Source organism: Lepidothrix coronata, unplaced genomic scaffold, assembly GCF_001604755.1.
Source record: "Lepidothrix coronata isolate B3197 unplaced genomic scaffold, Lepidothrix_coronata-1.0 Scaffold162, whole genome shotgun sequence".
Lineage (NCBI taxonomy): Eukaryota > Metazoa > Chordata > Aves > Passeriformes > Pipridae > Lepidothrix > Lepidothrix coronata.
The window spans coordinates 916,852-933,628 of record NW_016690342.1 but is presented as its reverse complement, the minus strand read 5'-3'; the positions used below and the strand labels follow the sequence as shown (position 1 = coordinate 933,628).

Below are 16,777 nucleotides of genomic sequence, written 5' to 3'. Positions count from 1 at the left end.
TATCTATAGCTATCAAGAGACCCAGTGGGAATAATTCTCATGTTTGAGCCACATTGAAAAAGCACAGGTAGTTGTGCTTCAAGGCCTTTTAAAGCACTTAGTCATGAAGAATCTTGGGATGTTTTTAACCTCCTTGAAAAAAGAAATACTGGGGTTTTTTAAATCTCTTTACAACAGTATCAAAAGCATAAATACACAGAAATTACTGAATGTGTAAAGATAATTTTAAATTGCACAGATAACTTAGACTAATATTTCACCTTCTTATAAAAAAACAGTGAAATACCAGTGAAACTCAACAGTGTGGCACAGTCTTGCTCTCTGCCAACGCATTATGTCATACTGTAATCTGCAAGATCTTGAGATAGAGAAAGGTATAAACCACCACCTTTCCATTATTCCTCTTCAGAAATTCATTATTTTAAAGAAATCTGATTTTCCAGTCTTTACTTTTGACAAGGATAAACCGACATACTCAGAGCACTGAACTGTCTGACTCCCCACTAAAGTTATTTCACATCTCCCGTACATGTTAAGTGCCCAAACATGACAGCCCCACAGCAGTGATGGCAATCACCACAGCTGGTGATGGCGACAGAGAGCTATACGGAGTTTTAAATGGCACTGTAAATCCTAATAGAAGTATCCAACAAAATGAATCCCATTTGTTAGCACATGAAAGGTAGTTCACAACACTGTGAGCCGAAACTACAGGAGAACGTGGTTATCTAAAACTTTAATGCACTTTGATCAAGCGTTTATTTGCTCAGAGAGCTTCTTCCTCTGTCTGCTATTTTTCCTCTCCTGCCATAACTTTGCATTTAAACTGATGTGTGCAGAGACCACCACGAGAAAAATACAGAAGGTTCCGCTCAAGTTGCAAGTTTAGGCCCTTTCAGTGTTTTTCAACAGGTTTCTTGAGATGACACTTCCATTTGTAGGGTGGGAAGATGGACTTTCAGCAAATTTTAACACTCATACATGAAGAAGGCAGAATTGTTCCATCCTATGATTTGTTTGCATTTGTCATCTTGGCTTCATACTGCCTCTAAAACGCACATGCTAATTATTGGCAGAATGGCACTGCAGATGTAGTGAACACAAGATGTCACTCACATGCATTTTTCAAACCCAAGCAATGAAATAAAGCATCTCGTAAGAACATGTCACGTGTTCCTACGGAAACTTTCCTGACCCTGGCAACATCTGCTATCTCTCTGCCTCTTCACATCCATGTTTTTAAATATCACTATGCTTGCTTTGCTATACTCAAATGTACAGACCTTCACATTACATATAATCTTTTGCTCTTCATACTGTGGTATGTACATACATCTCTTCTCACTCTGAAGTTATTACATTAATTAATATAAAAATTTACTGAAAGGCTCAGCTCATGTCAACTCCTCTAGCTTAACCATAGTAACAATGAAGCCCTACACAGGCTTTAAAGCAGAGGTGGGTTCCTGATTCCTCTTCTGGATTACCATACAGATGAAAGGATGCACCAGCTGAAGCAAGACTGCCACTACTCAATGTGGCCAAGCCCTTCTTGTCCAGCTTTTACATCACTTATCTCCAGCAAAGAGCAAAGTGCAAAACCACACGGGGTCCTATAGGGGTGGCTCCCCTTTCAGCCTTGGAAAGAAGGTAGAAGGTGGTACAGGACACAGCAGCAGTATGGAGCAGCACAGGTTTCCTCACTGCTTTTTGGAGCCTAGTCTTTCAAGACGCAGCCCCTGGCAAAGTGTCTCATGAAAGTTTGATGAAAAGCATTTTGTTTAACACCAGCAACTGAGCTACAGCCCTGTCGAGCTGCGTTGCCCAAACAAAATGTCACAACCCAAGAGGATCAAGAAACTCAATTGCAAGAGGCAGGCTTACAGGCAGCACAGGAGCTCACAACCTCTGGAGCAGGGGGCACTGCCCCACAAGTTACTCGGTCACTGAAACATGAGGAGGCTGCTGTAACACTGATGAACACTGAGCCTCCTTCAATACTTGCCCAGCACGCTGCAAGGCTGCACTAGGCAGCCTTGCAAATACTCAGAAGTCCACAGCCCTCTTTTACCCTTTTCACTTCTACATGCACCGAAAAAATCCACACTGTGCTCTTCCCTAACATTCACTTCAGCATTTTCATGCTCTGCTGCTTTTGTTCCCCCGTTCCCTTTACATAAAGGAATATTCTCAAGAAACAACTGCACCTGCATAACTGAATATACACAAAACCCATATGCAGAGACAGTGCTGTGGGCTCATGGAACATGACCAAGTCTAAATATTTTAGCACAGCAAACAAATGAGGCAATGAGGCTAGACTATATGGTCCAGTAATTACCTTTTCTTGTTCTTCAGGTGCTAGAAATCCACACGCTATTTTTTGCAGAGTACCGTATTCAACATTGCTGGAAAAAAAGAGAAAAAGAAACAAATTTAAAATGTTTATATTTGCCTCTGAGGACTTATTAGGCACTCATGAACTTTCTCCTGTACATTCACCAGACGATTCATCAATGAACAACTGGTTTTGGTCAACAGAGCTGATTTTGAAAAGCCTGTAAGAATCTTTAATCTCTATGAAACACATTTCTGTATGGGAAGACAGTACTAACACATAACCAACAATGCCTGGATGAAAAACCAGTGGACAGTATCACTACCAATAATAAAAAAAACCCCCTAAAGATACAACTAGTTATCAAACACACATGAGGTATATGAGTATCTCTTCACCGTAACAGACTCCAATGTGATCTAGATAAACTATTGTTATGCTAGAGGATTTATCAGTGATTTTTAGAAGTTGCTGCATCAGAATAATAAAGAAATATCTAGTTTGAAAGAAGAGAAGGTAAAATAAATTATGATTGCAAGGATAATAATTCCTGTTCCTCAGTAGTTTACAACTTAAAATTCCTCTGTCCCTTTACATCTTCAGTATTTTCTTCTAATTATAGTGTTAGATGCTAAATGTAACATTAATTGACAAAACCATGAAATGGATGGATCCAGGTCAGCCTCCTGAAAATGTTGGTTTTATTAGGATTAATTACACATGAAAAATTGCTCCTCACAGTTGAGATTGCTACAGAGGAAACTTCAGTGAGAATCAGCCTTGTCAGAGTCAGGCTGGGTGGTACAGGACTCCAGGACCTTATCCCATCCCAATGAAACTATTAGAAAACAAAATTAAAAACCCATGCAAGGGAAACGGCAATGACTCCTCCTGCCTAAAATTTTACTTCCTACATTAACTATAAGTCCAGCTCATTTTCTGCAACCTGTAGGGGACGACACAGGTCACTTGATTTTTAAGTAGTGTATTAAAATGAAAAAAACTTTAAAGATTGACTAAAATAGGATCCAGTGTTAAACTGGGGCCAGTTATTCCAATTGCAGCAGTGGGTCCCCAAGCCTTTCCCAACCAGGGCTGTAGCACAGCTTTCACCCTGCTGCCATGGTCTCACACACTGGACCATCCTACACCTTAAAAAAGTTGCAGACTAAGAAATGGTCCTAGGGCTCCATTTTCACATCTTACCTAATCCAGAATGGTCTTACTTTAATTTTCAATGGCAAAAAAGGGAAGTTGCACCCCAACTCTAAGCACTCCTTGGTAGGTACTTCCCTGAGAGTATGAGAAGAAGGACATAGAGGCATCGGTCTCTAACACATAATTCATATTATTTACGTACTAAAGAAGCAATTGCTTGCATTCAGTAACCTTGGAAGTCAGACAAGTAAATTAAAACTTAAAACAAGGCTTGAGAGTCCAGCATTCATGCTGCTTTTCAAGTGATTTCTCTGTAATAGGCAAGTATGGATATTCTGGAGGAAAAAGAGATCTATTCCAGGTTGCCTGTCAGCAAAATTGCTGCTGTAAGCAATAAACAGATTTCGGATCATCTAAGAAATTTACAGGCAAACTCAGGGTAAGACCAGCTATTACTTCTCCCCATATAAGTGAAAAAGTCTCTATATGTAAAGACTATACCCATTTTCAGCCTTGGATTTTGATCATATATATATACAGTTTCAGTAGGAAAAAAACACTTTTACAAGTGTAGAGCAGACCAGGCAACACCTCATAAGGGCATCCATATACATTAATTCTAGGAAAAATGCCACTTGTTTAGACTACGCCACTTGTGTTTTATAGCAAAACCTTCACTTGGTTCCAAGAAGCTTTTGGAGAATAATTCTCATGCAATCGAAGCAGTACAGAGCAGAGAAATTGTAGTTTGCCTAGTTTGAAGAAGTTAATGTTTGTTACCCCATTACCTTACAATGGTTTTTTAAATGAAATTAAAACAAGATCTTTGTTTCATTTATGATACCTTACATTTAACTTCTGCTTGGAGCGTAAAGGGCTAGAGATAGCACAACATACAGTGGTTTATGGATCTTCCGTGTCATTTTAGGATTCAGTACGTGCTCTCCTCCCAGCTCAACTTTATTTTATCATAATGTGAGTGTACTGACTGGTAAATTTTTCTTGCCTTCCCTTCCCAAATGCCAAATGTATAACCTTGAGTTGGCCTCTGCCATGTGCTATTGCTATGCAGATTTCAAATGCAGATTGGGGAATTCTTGTTCTTATTAAAATAAGAAGGGAACTATACAGGGATTCCTGCAGAGCAAAGATCTTGCAAAATACTTGCTAGAGAGTCGGTGCTCAATGCCAGTGGGTGCACTGCAGGAACTGCAGGGATTTGGTATTAGCCCCAAAAGAGAGAATAAACACACTAAAGAAAAAGACATTGCTTTATCTCTGACACCTACTAACACTCACAGTAGTACAACACCTGCCCTGTGAGCAAGGGAATCTTGTTTTGATCTTGTTTTACTACTTTCCACACCACTCAACTAACCTGCTCCCCCCACAAATCTACAGTACTTCTCAGAAAGCATTTGTTTCTTCCCAAGTTCTTCCCCAGTCATACTTTGCCTGGACTTTGCCTGGACAATTTGGTTAAGTGGCTTCTCTCCCTTGCTTCATCCTGTATTACCCTGGAGTTCTACCTGCCAAGATTACTGCTCAGTGAGTAATGTAGATACTTCAACATAGCCCACTCTTACTAACATGGTTTCTGGTGTTCATGTGGCTAAATATTCCTAAATCCTCTGCTATGGTGAGTAATGTGTCCACCCAGGTAGGGCAAGGGCATATTGTTCTGCATCACTAGATGCCACAAGAAGGGCAATTAATCTGCAAACTGGCATGCTGCTGCACCTTCATCCCAAACGAGAAGCTACTAATAAGGAGAGCAACAATAAACACTTTCTGTCTGGCAACAGCAAAGGCTGGGAAGAGAATCCATCAAGATGGGATGGCTCACCCTCAAGCAGCTGTCTTCACTACAAAAAGCCAAGCAATACAATTTCAGTTGTAAACACTCACAACAAAGGGACCCACAAAAAAGCACATGAAGTTTTAGGTAACCTTCTGAAAAAGCCTTGTTTGTTAAAATGTACCAAGCACCTCACTTCTGACTCTGTTGAAGCAGAGGAGTGAGCACCCAGCCTCGTGCTTTTGGAGATGAATACCCATGTGGAGCAGCACTGCATTGCTCCCAGATATTAGCATCTCTGCATCAGCCTGATGAAACCAAATCAGCAACTTTCACCTACAGTGACTTAATTAACATGCACTCTACAGATTTCTCCAAATCCTCCACACTGCCATCCTCCATTGCCACGCTCTTTTGATGAAAGTGATTAAAGCTAACAATTATAATTTCTGTTAGAGATGTCCCTAGAGGCTTCGGCAAGGCTCAGACTTCATTGTTCACAGAACACAATGCAAAGAAATCTCTCTCCTGAAGAGCTCATCCTCCAAAAAGACAAAGAAATCAAGGAATAGCAGGAAGACATGAAGACAAAAAAATTATTGCTCAAGGTCAAACAGCAGGTCTCTGACAGAGCTAGAAGAAAACCCTACTTCTCTAGAGCACTCCTGAGACTGTGATGACTCTCCAATACTAAGCTGTTCAACTAATATACTTTATTTACCAAGTGTCAAGAGCAGGTGAAACAGTTCACAGTGTTACTTGCTGTTCCGTTTTTGATCATGTCTTCTTGTGGTGACTCTCCAAGCAAAGCTAACCATGACAGCAAAAGAGTTACTTTCCCTTCACCTTCCGAAAAAATGCTTCCCATACTTTTCCGTGCAGATTACTGACAAATCAATCCCCTTTAATTTTTTTATTCTTCCATCAATGCTTTCAACAAAGAGTGATTGCTCAAGCACCCTTCTCAACCTTGCACTTCCAATTTTTTAAAGAATGGTCAATCTCAGTATGCTTAATTATAATTGCAAATGGATCGTTTTATCTTGTACTCTTCTGTTTTAATGGGATTATGTATCATCAAATCTCTACAGTAGCATTTAAAATAAAAATCTCCTACGTCATTCATATGTGTTTTAGATATTTAAAACATTAATATGCAACCTGTGATATTACAAAAGGTTAGATTTCTAACTCCCTGGCCCAGTTATGACACCATAAATCTGATTTAATTTTCACTGATTACTAGAAAAATCTTTCCAAGGCAGTATAACTGTAATTTGATAAAATTTCTTGACAGACAATTCATCAGGAAGAGAGTGGTTCTGTTGTGCTTTGTACAGTGACAGCACAAAGTATGAGTGTGCAAAGAGAGTGAAGCTTTTAGTCTTTGCAAACAACTTCAGTGCATAAAATATTAAAAGCATTGCTAAACTAATCTCTGGCAAGAACTGCAAGCAATTCACTACAACTCATATTACGAATGCCTTTGGTTTACCATTTAAAAAACATTAGAGTCTACCATTATGGTTGTGTATCACAGTGCTATACATTAACCTCTGCAATCTTCCAACACGGTGTATTGCAGTAACAGAAATTAGGCTATCTGGCAAAAAAAGCTTAAAAAGACGCAATATTTAAAGAGAGCAGACAGAAAAGCTCCTCACTCCTTCCTGCCAAAGACAGCAGGAGAAAGTCCAGTCCTCTTTTCCTCAAAGCAAATGGTAAAATCCCATTAATTTCCCCTGGAACTGACAGATCCGCAGCATCTGGGAAAGGATTCAGTCTAAATACATTGCAGACATAACAGATGAATGATTTGGGGGAGAGGGGTCGCCTGCTCTCATTTTAACACTTCTGTGTAACAGGAACAGAGCAGGTCATTTCTGTAAGCTTGAAAATGCTTTGTGAGCTTTCAGTAGGATTTTCCCTTCAGCATTTTTTGCCTTCTGTCTCCATTTTATTCTTGTTCCTATGCTTAATGGCTTTCAAATCTGTTGAGCATACAAGATGCTTAAAGCCTACACTTGATATTTACTGTTGTAGGACCCACATGGACGAAGTATTGTTCGCCTACAATTAATAGGAAAGACATTTACACTTCAAATATTCTGGAACAATTACATCTTCTCCACTAAGGAAACAAACTGCAAGCTAAATTTTCACTTACACATTATATGGAAGTTTTCATAGCAAGACATCTACTTTAGGTACTGAAAAACAATCGTAATAAAATGCTCATCATGTTTGCAAATTACTTTAATTTCCATGATGAAATTTATCCACTCAGAAATACGTCTAATAACTAAACGAGAAAGATGCATTTGGTTTTGTAACAGTTTTCAAAGATTTTTTTTTTCTCAGTGGGATAAGAAACTTCTAAAAATATGCAAAAAAATAAGAAAGAAAAAGAAGACAGAGAACATAGCCCAGTGCTAAAAAAGCAACACTCACCTAAGGCATGCTGGAGTCATGCTCCTGCTGTGCATGATGCAGAACACACACTTAAACCTTGCCACTTCCCCTACGAGGCCACTGGCATGCTGCTCTCCTTCCTGCATAACTACCTGGCTCCTTTCCCTCAACCTCCACTTCTGACATATCTGAAACTCCATCCAAACCCATATGCTTCTGTTAAATATATTGAGTTTGAGGAGAAAAAGGTCAGTATCATTTTGTCTCAACCAGCTCTAGCTCCCAGCTGTCGGGACCAACGGGTGCTGGGGTTAAGCAAGATTTTTTGCGCCTGTCTTTGAAGCAGAAAGCAGCCATTATTTCGAGCTGGCATCCCAGGGTTTGTTTTTTTCCCAAGCAATATACTGGTTCCAAGTGGTTTCTGAAGCAACCACCAGGTAGCTGTGTGAAGCCCAGGATCTGGTATTGGAAGATCCAGAGAGTTCCCTGCAACAGCAAGGCATTTAATGAGAGAGGAGAGGGGAGCCTGGAGTCCTGCCAAATCTAATCCTGGCTATACGTGCCACAGCTGGATTTCTTCAACTAGGGGCTATTACACTGGCACACTGCTGACCAAAGTCTTCTGTTTCATGTAAATTCTCTGCAAAGACCTTAGGAGATAAAACTGATTAATCCTAATTAAAATGAAAATCAAGGAAATGACACAGTCTGTTGAATCTACTTGATGAATCAAAAGCCTCCCTCATTTCTATGTTAATTGTCTTTTTACAAATGTGCAGCACTCTCATACGCACAGAATAATGTTTTCATATTTTTCTTCGCTTGGAACATTGCAGGACAGATGTTAGAAAGCAACTGGAGAGCCCTTCTGCATTATAAGGCCCCTGCAGAAGTGCCTAACTGGGTGCCGACTCCTTTCTCAGACTTCTCGTGGCTTTAATAAGAAAATCACATCCCGCAGCGATCCCGCAGCGATGCGACAGCCCAGACACTGAAGCCAGGGAAGGACCAGCCCCCGGCAGGACACAGTACCTTCCAAGCATGCTCAAAGGTATGTAAGATGCCCCATTAACATTCACTAGGGAATATACCATAAGTTAAATTCAACCAACATAAACAGACTGAATCTCTGCTCTCGATTTGCACGGGTCTGATAACACTTCCCTGAAATATCGTTGCTCGAGTTTTTATCAAAAGCCTGCTTGTACATAACACCGTATCACAGTGAGGACATTTGGGAAAGCAATCAACCAGCAAAGACACTCTTTAAGTGCAAAAATGCAGAACAGACCCTTTCAAGGACAGTTCAACTTTGGATATGAGTAATTTAAAGATGAATGAATCAGTACACTGCTAACACCAGCCAATTATGAGGTGGAATGCATAGGAGGGTCTCTTTCTCTATAGATATGAACGTAACACATTAAAGAGATTCACATTCAATTAGTATCCATTGAAAATTGCATGTTGTCTAAACCTGGGGGGGGGCAAGGCTAACCTAAAATAAGTGCTAAAGACACACTGGACAAAATCCAGAATCTGCTGCATTACTTGCTTAGACACCATTTATTGTGGTTACATTTTATTATACAGTAGTAAAAAATTACAAGGCAACATCCTGTGTTATTTCCCACTGGGATAAATGATACAGATGTACTATTAAACCTCAAAACCAGCACCAGTCTGCCAGGCTACATTCCATTTGTGTCTTTATAATGTGTCAATAGGCTGACATTTATGCCTTCTGATGGTAAAGCGAATTATGTTATAGGCATTTAAATGTGCCATAAAATGCATAGCACTGCACAAACCTAGAACTCTTTCCAGTCTTTACCAAAACTGCACACACCCAAAAAAAAAAAAAAATCCCACCAGCTACCAGCATCGAAACTTGGGACATACTGACTTCATTTTTTCCATGCTAAGCCAAAGTTTTGAGGGACTTAAATGTTCTTATAAAAAGGGGTTAATGAGACCTTTCTCCTGTGCATACGTTCAACCCACAGTTAGTTTTCATTTTGGTTTATAGATTTTTGTCCTCTCCCAGAACATTTTGCTTTAAAATCTAAATAACTGGCTTCATGATGGGTGACAGGATAAGCCCAACCCTCAAGTTGAACCACAGGCCATCACAAAGCCCTATCCTGACACTTGCAACCAAAAACAGGAGCTCCAAGGTGCCTATCCCAGCTTGATACTGCTGTCAACCTCAGCTGGGGAGGCACTCCTGAAGATCCATCACAGCTTGCAGCCCAAGGGCATCCTGAACCATGGAAATACACCAGCAAAGGGATGATCTTATGGGGATCTCACTGCTAGTCACAGACTATATGTGAACTAAGACATGATCTCAGCATGGTCACTGGTGTTGAGACTCTGAGGGACATTACGTCCAATAATTCTGATTTAAAATGAGCTTTCTCTGCTTAGTCACCACCAGATACTTTGAAAAGGCCAGCCTTCTGAGAAATCAAGACAAAACACTCACAGATTGACTATTAAATGTCCTGCTTGTGGGAAATAACAAGATTAAAACATGGAAACTAGCACACAATGGTTATCTTAGCCCCATCATGGTCTCCCCTTAATGCCATCCCCAAAGTTTGTTAATGTGAAATGAGGCAAAATTTCTTTCTAAGAAATTAAGGTGGTAGAATCAGACTAGGGAATACAGAAATTCATCTTTGTTGTTAGATGGTCACAATTAAAAAGTCCATCCGTGGCCTAATTACAGGGGCTGCCTGGGCTACATGTATACTGGGGTAACTGGAAGTGGTGGATAGGGATGCATAAACAGCAAAGTATAATGAGTTTGGTCTAAAACCAAAGAAGCGACGATGTTGTTGTTGCAGCTTTACTCATACCCATCAAATTCCTTAATAATATAAAAGAAAAGCAGGCAAAAGCAAAGGTGGAGTTCAGAAATATGCAGCCTGGGAGAGCATGCTGGAAGGAGGGCTACATCTCCAGTTACCATCCCTCAAGCAACTGGCTTGAGACGATAAGGAAAAGTTGCAAACATACCAACTCTATAGTTTTCTGCAGGGATCACGTCTTGAAATGATTTTGGTTGAAATAAGGGGTACTGATATATCTGGGACTTGTTTAAGGAAAAGTCCTTAAAAAAAACAAAACCAAACCAACCAAAACAAACAAACAAACCCCAAAACCATTAGAGCTTAATGCATTAGAAATGCAGCTGCATCACATACTGCACTAGGATTACCCATGTTTAAGCTGCAGGCAGGAAAGTGCCAGGCTCAGCCACTTCGTTACAGTGCTTACCATCATAATAAGACAGAAAGTGGCTGCTACTCCACTCTGACAAGTTTTTAATTGCATCTAGAAATTACATTCTACTTTAAATTTCATTCCGAAATTGTGCCTAATAGAGGCTGCTGAAGATGAGTTTGTCACACTTCTAAATAATTATTATTAATGTGACACTAACATCTTTTGCTGGAGTTTACACCACCTCAAGTGTCTTTCAAATAATGTCCTTGTCATTAAACTTAGCATCAAATGTGACTAAAATGCAAAATTATCCTGATCTTTTAATTCCAAGTGGCTCACCAGTCACAGTCCTCCTTTGTAAGGAGGCCCACCTCCTTTTCTGTTTTGGTGACATTAGCAAACATCTTTCAAAGGACAGACGAATACATTCCCACATCAGAGCCTGATGAACACACATGCACAACCCTAGATGATATTCATATCCAAGACTAAAGGTTATTAATAGGCTGCATTGTCTCAAGACAACATGGTCCAATCTACAAGTCCCAGGATAACCAGATTTTCAAGAGCATCTTCCATGACCTTTAAATGAGCTTCTACAAGCTCATTCTATGAGCTTTGCATCCTGTCAAGGAAAATACCACATGCAGTCCCAACACATTGAAAATCACCAACACTGCAGCACTGGCAAACCGTGGGCTTTGGAAATCCTGAGCCACCAGGATCTGAAGCCATCAGGGAAGCAGGGAATGCAGATATCCTCATGAAATCAACTATCCAACAATCTGCTATCCAAATTCAATGAGAAACCCTCTAGGTAACGATGAAAATTTTAAAAAGGAGGTAAAAAAGCCTCCTGATCCTTCAGAAAATAATAACTTTCCCAAAAGAAGAAGCTCCAAGGAAACTACACAGTCACACCCTGAAGTTATCTTTTGGTTTTCTAAGGGGCAAAGTATTTCACACATTTTGGAAGTACTCTAAATGCAGCTAAACCGGACATTAAAGAATCTCTGTAAATATAAATCTAAAATAAATAAAAGAAATGCACAGGAGGAAAAAATCTTATCAGTGTCTCCCCACACAGTTAGTATACAATACTAGTATTCTTTTTCCTGAGACATGAAATATATATAAAACTGGCATATAAAGACATCTCTGGCTACAGTTATTTTGGAACTGACTTTAACCATCTTTGTTTTATTACCTCAGATAGCATGATGTCATCAGAAGCCTTTTAATGTCTTTTAAGACCTTTTCCAGTTATTCTTAAATTATTAGGTGCGAATATGTGCATGTGTGTGGTATTTCTTTATTTCTGCAACCATGTGATAAACTGCAGTGTCACAAGATAAATTGCATTCAGTTTACAAATTTGACCTCCTCACTTGAACTCTGCCCACTAATCCATTTCAGCTGGGACTATTTCTAATATGCCATACTTCTGAACAGCTTTCAAACAGCTGTAGGGGCTTTTTGGGGGTGTGTGTGTGTGTGTGTTTTCAAGTGGATTTCACATTAGAAGTATTTTCTTCTTTGCAGCAGAAAGTGGAACAGATTACAAGCAGAAAGACCCCACCTCTCAACAGCTCCAGGATCAAGTGTCAGACACATCCTGAGCCAAACGGGAACAAGAGCTGGTCTAGGTGTACAGGAAACTTTTCTGATGTGGGGTGCTTGCACCTTTAATAGTGTCCCCAATAATACCTGCCACACAGCTGCAATCCCATTAAAATCCTCAGGAGCTATCCTCCTCCATCACCCTGTAACAGTTTTAATGAATGTTTAGACACTCAAGCCTGGCCCTCAAATACGTCACCCCCTGTCATGCAGGTGAAGCATTACCCTACCATAGAGGGCACTCACTTAAAACAGGTGCTGTGCTGCTACCTACTCAACTCCAGGAAAGCAATTTGGATACTCCTCCTTTTCAGGAAAATTTCTGGACTTAAGAATAAATGCCTCAACTTGTGTACTGTGATACAAAAAGGATAACTAATAATCAAATCTAGTTTTTCCTTTGGAACAGATGAATGTATTTTAATTGTTGTAGATGTTAGTTTTCCAGAGGTAGCATAGAACCAGCTCTCACTAACATATGTTTTCTCTGTATGTTTGAGAAGTTCACTGCTTTTCAACAGCTTAATTTTTTATTTTTTTTTTTTAATTTCTAAATTTCCTTGCTTGGTTTCATCCCAGTTTTTTAAAAGGTAAATGATAAAGTTTTGTTTGCAGTTAGCCAGCATAAACAAATCATCTCTCAACTACTCACCACAATTTTTCACAGAAAGGACAAGAATAAGTTTTTTAATAACTGGCTTAAATATCCGTGACAGAAGAGTCTTCCTGTTGCCAAGCTGCCACTTGCATTTGACACACCTGACCAAATAGCAAAACTCCTGCTTTCTTGGCATCTTCTTGAATCCCAGGCAAGATTGATGCTCCTAATAGCACTTCTCTTTCCTTCAGCTGATGGGTACATTTACTAAGCAAAGCAACCAACTGCACAGTTTAAGCCTGTGCTTAACTCTACACATGCTCTGAGATATCAGGATTCACCAGCACACGCTGCCACATCACCCTTAATACAGGGTGTAAACCTTAGCATTTCTGCTGCACAAGGAAAACAACCCGTCCCCCTTCTCAACTTCAAATACAACTGGGAAGTCTCAGCAGCATTCATAAAACTAATGTGAGTGAAAATTAAGAATGTGGTTAAGGGCCCCTGTCAGACCGGGGTCTTGCTGTACTTTTCCAAAAGAAGTTTGATGGCATCAGATACATAAATACGACTGGCTGAAGCAATTAGACCTGCATTTGCTATAAACTCTGCAATCAAATATTCATTTCATTTTGCAATGTCATCAGTAGTCTGACACAAGCAAAAGCAAATTAAAAATGCAGGAAAGTATTCCAGGTAATCATATGCTTTTTTTTTTTTTAAGAAGCTAATTTACTTATTTAAATTACAGAGACATACCAAATGGGATGGCTGTGAGAAAAGCCTATTGCAGGAACTGGCAGAGGCACTGGGTTTGGGTATATCAGAGCTTTTGTGTGGTGGTCCTTGATAACAAAAGCACCAACCCACAGGGTGATCTTTTTTTACCCACTCTAAGCCCTCATTACAGATCCTTTCTACTTCTAGAAAATGCACTCAGCTGGAGGCAATAGTAAGAACCTGACTATCTTCTAGGCATGCTGGTTATGCTGCTTTTGGCTAATATGTTTTCCACAAGTCACATAAATTATTAATCCTTACTGAATTAAAAAGAAAAAAATAAAGGCATTAAGAAAAAGTGCACTATTCTTGGGTGCTCCTTTAGGAAGTTCTGCACATGGAAGTCTCAATGGATACTACAGCTTTATTCACAGTTAGCTTGGGTTTAAATATATGAGAGGAATCTTTGACTCTTAGTATGATGAGCACTGCTCAGGCTTTCCTTAACACGGAAAAGGAGATCTTACTAATGGTTTGACCTGAAATAAAGAAGGCAGACCTTTAGTAATCAGAACAAAAAAATGCTTTAAATTTCCCTTCTTTTTGCATAAACCATTACAGAGGTCACTTGGCCAAAAAGCATCAGCTGCTGAAAGCCACAGAGAAATCTGCCTTCTAAATCTGTTTTCTGCTGAACACCACGGAGAAACCCCTTTCCTGCTGGTGCTTCTTCATTGATATGCAGAAGTATAAACAGAGATACAGTATCCAAAACATTTTTCCAGAGCATGTTTTTTTGGTTGAAATGAATGACAAAGGGAGACTATAATTGTTTAAACAGTACCAAGACAAAAAAAAAAAAAAAAGGTGCTGACCACTTAGCAGAACGTTGAGAGGCAGTAGGTTTTAATCCAGTATTAGATTTTTCAGTAAAAACCATTTGGTAGACTTCGGATTGACTTTCTTGATTGACTGGAATTGGTGGCGAGTCACTAATAACCAAAATGACAGAAGGATGGACAAACCCATCACTGCTCCCAGATGTCAATCGCTGCTTCACACCAGATGGCTGGGGGGGACCACGACAGCTGAAGTGAGAACCACCCTGAAAGGCAGTATGTACACTTACCTGACCAGCAACACAAGTAATGTTCAACATCCTCAAATGGTAATTTATTAGGTATTTGCTGGCTTGGATCCCCTAGAACACTTATCGAAGACATTAACACCTATTCCCACCTCTGGAACAAGTGATTCCAGTAAGCACCACATCAGGGCAATAAAAGTGATAGTGACTGGTCTGAATTGGGATACCAGCAATCCCTGATGGCTGATGTACACTTACCATGTTTATTTTGAATGGCTCTAAGAGGAACCGCTGCCCACAGTGCTAAGCAAACCCCAAGCAGTGGGTGGTCGCAGATGAGAAACGTGAGAAGCTGCTTGCAGAAGCCTATCTCAAGCCCTTGCTCAGTGCCACCAACACAAGCACTTCTTTGTTAACACCTATCTTCAGATCTCTAGATTGTACTTCTATCATTCACAGGGCACCAGCAGAGAGAGCATGGCAAAAAATTTGAGCTCGCAGGGATAAACAAAATGTAGTATATAAACGAAGTTGCCAGGAAGATTCATTTTTGCTGAGCAGTATCAGATAAATAAATTATAAAGAACTGTAACTGCTACCTATTAAGAGACAGATTTATACGATAGCTAAAGCTTTCATAGTTTAGGCAAGAATGTCTAATAAAACGGCACAGCTGTGATTTAGGACGGTGTTTAAATTCATCGTTACATATATTTCGCACTTCCGACTGGTCTTCGTTACCAAGTCATGTATTGGCTTTGCCTGATATACGTATCCTTTTTTGCATATGTAATGAACTTATGAGCTTCCAGTAGAAAAGGCAATTTTAGAGCTATCTTCTCCTAAGGTTTGTGCTTAAATACGCTGGATGAGTCATCCACTGTACTAATAGACACAGTGAATTCAACAAGGCGAAAAATGTTAAAGGCTGAGATTCTGCACAGCACAGTAGGAGGATGGAGAGCACAAAGAAATTAAACTGAGAGGGCCTGTCTTACCCAGCAAGGCTTACTGGAAGTGGGGGAAAAAAACCCAACAAACCTCCTCATATATTTTTATCATTTGCTATAACCTTAGAGGTCCTTGCACGTCAGACCCCGATCAGGCAGGCAGCATCCTTGCTGCTGCAAACACAGGTCAGGGCTGTGAGAAGATAAATCCCCAGAAACATAGGTTGAGGTTCCCAAAATCCCTCCTAAAGCCTTCAGTCACCTGGATGAAATGGCCAAGGCTCCCAAACCAGCTTTCAACATCCACAGAAGCCACTGGGGTCTTAGCACAACTGCGATTTCCAAGGCACTGTTTTAAAACCTAGCTTTGGGCAGCATTCCCCCGAATCCTGGTCCAGATTCTCTCATTTCCAGGCTGGAAGGGACTGATGGCTGAGCTGCTCTGGATTTCTGCATAACACTAATCAGAGGATTTCAGCTCACTGGTCCAACCATAGCGAGTGCAGTCACTGCTGGTCAGTCTGTGCCCCGCTCCAGAAAGCGGGAAATTAGCAGTTACTCCTGTTGCAACATTTTTAAGGTTAGGGGAGAACTATATCTAACTCTGATTATCCTTCTCAGTGTCATCATGCACGTTCTACTGCAGCCACAAAAGCAAAGGGATCTGCAGGATTTGGTGCTGCAGTTACACCACAGAACTGCATATGAAGACATGTCAGTTGAATAATGCAAGATTTCTTCCTTAATGAAATCTTTTCCCCATATTTTTCATAAATATTTAAATGAACAAAACCAGAAAGACACTACAAATCTCTTTGTCCAGTTGCAATGTTTTGAAAATAAAACACAAACCATATTT

The 16,777-nt window shown here is 40.0% G+C and overlaps 1 protein-coding gene across 24 annotated transcripts in view; it reads right to left on the bottom strand.

The window, feature by feature from the left end:
• ADGRL3 (adhesion G protein-coupled receptor L3) overlaps window positions 1-16,777 on the bottom strand; it is a 520,635-nt gene that overhangs the window by 425,914 nt on the left and 77,944 nt on the right. For all 24 annotated transcript variants that reach the window (XM_017829314.1, XM_017829319.1, XM_017829296.1 and 21 more), the window contains exon 2: window positions 2,342-2,408. The gene's annotated coding sequence lies outside the window, so the exon portion shown is untranslated. The remainder of the gene's footprint in view (window positions 1-2,341; window positions 2,409-16,777) is intronic.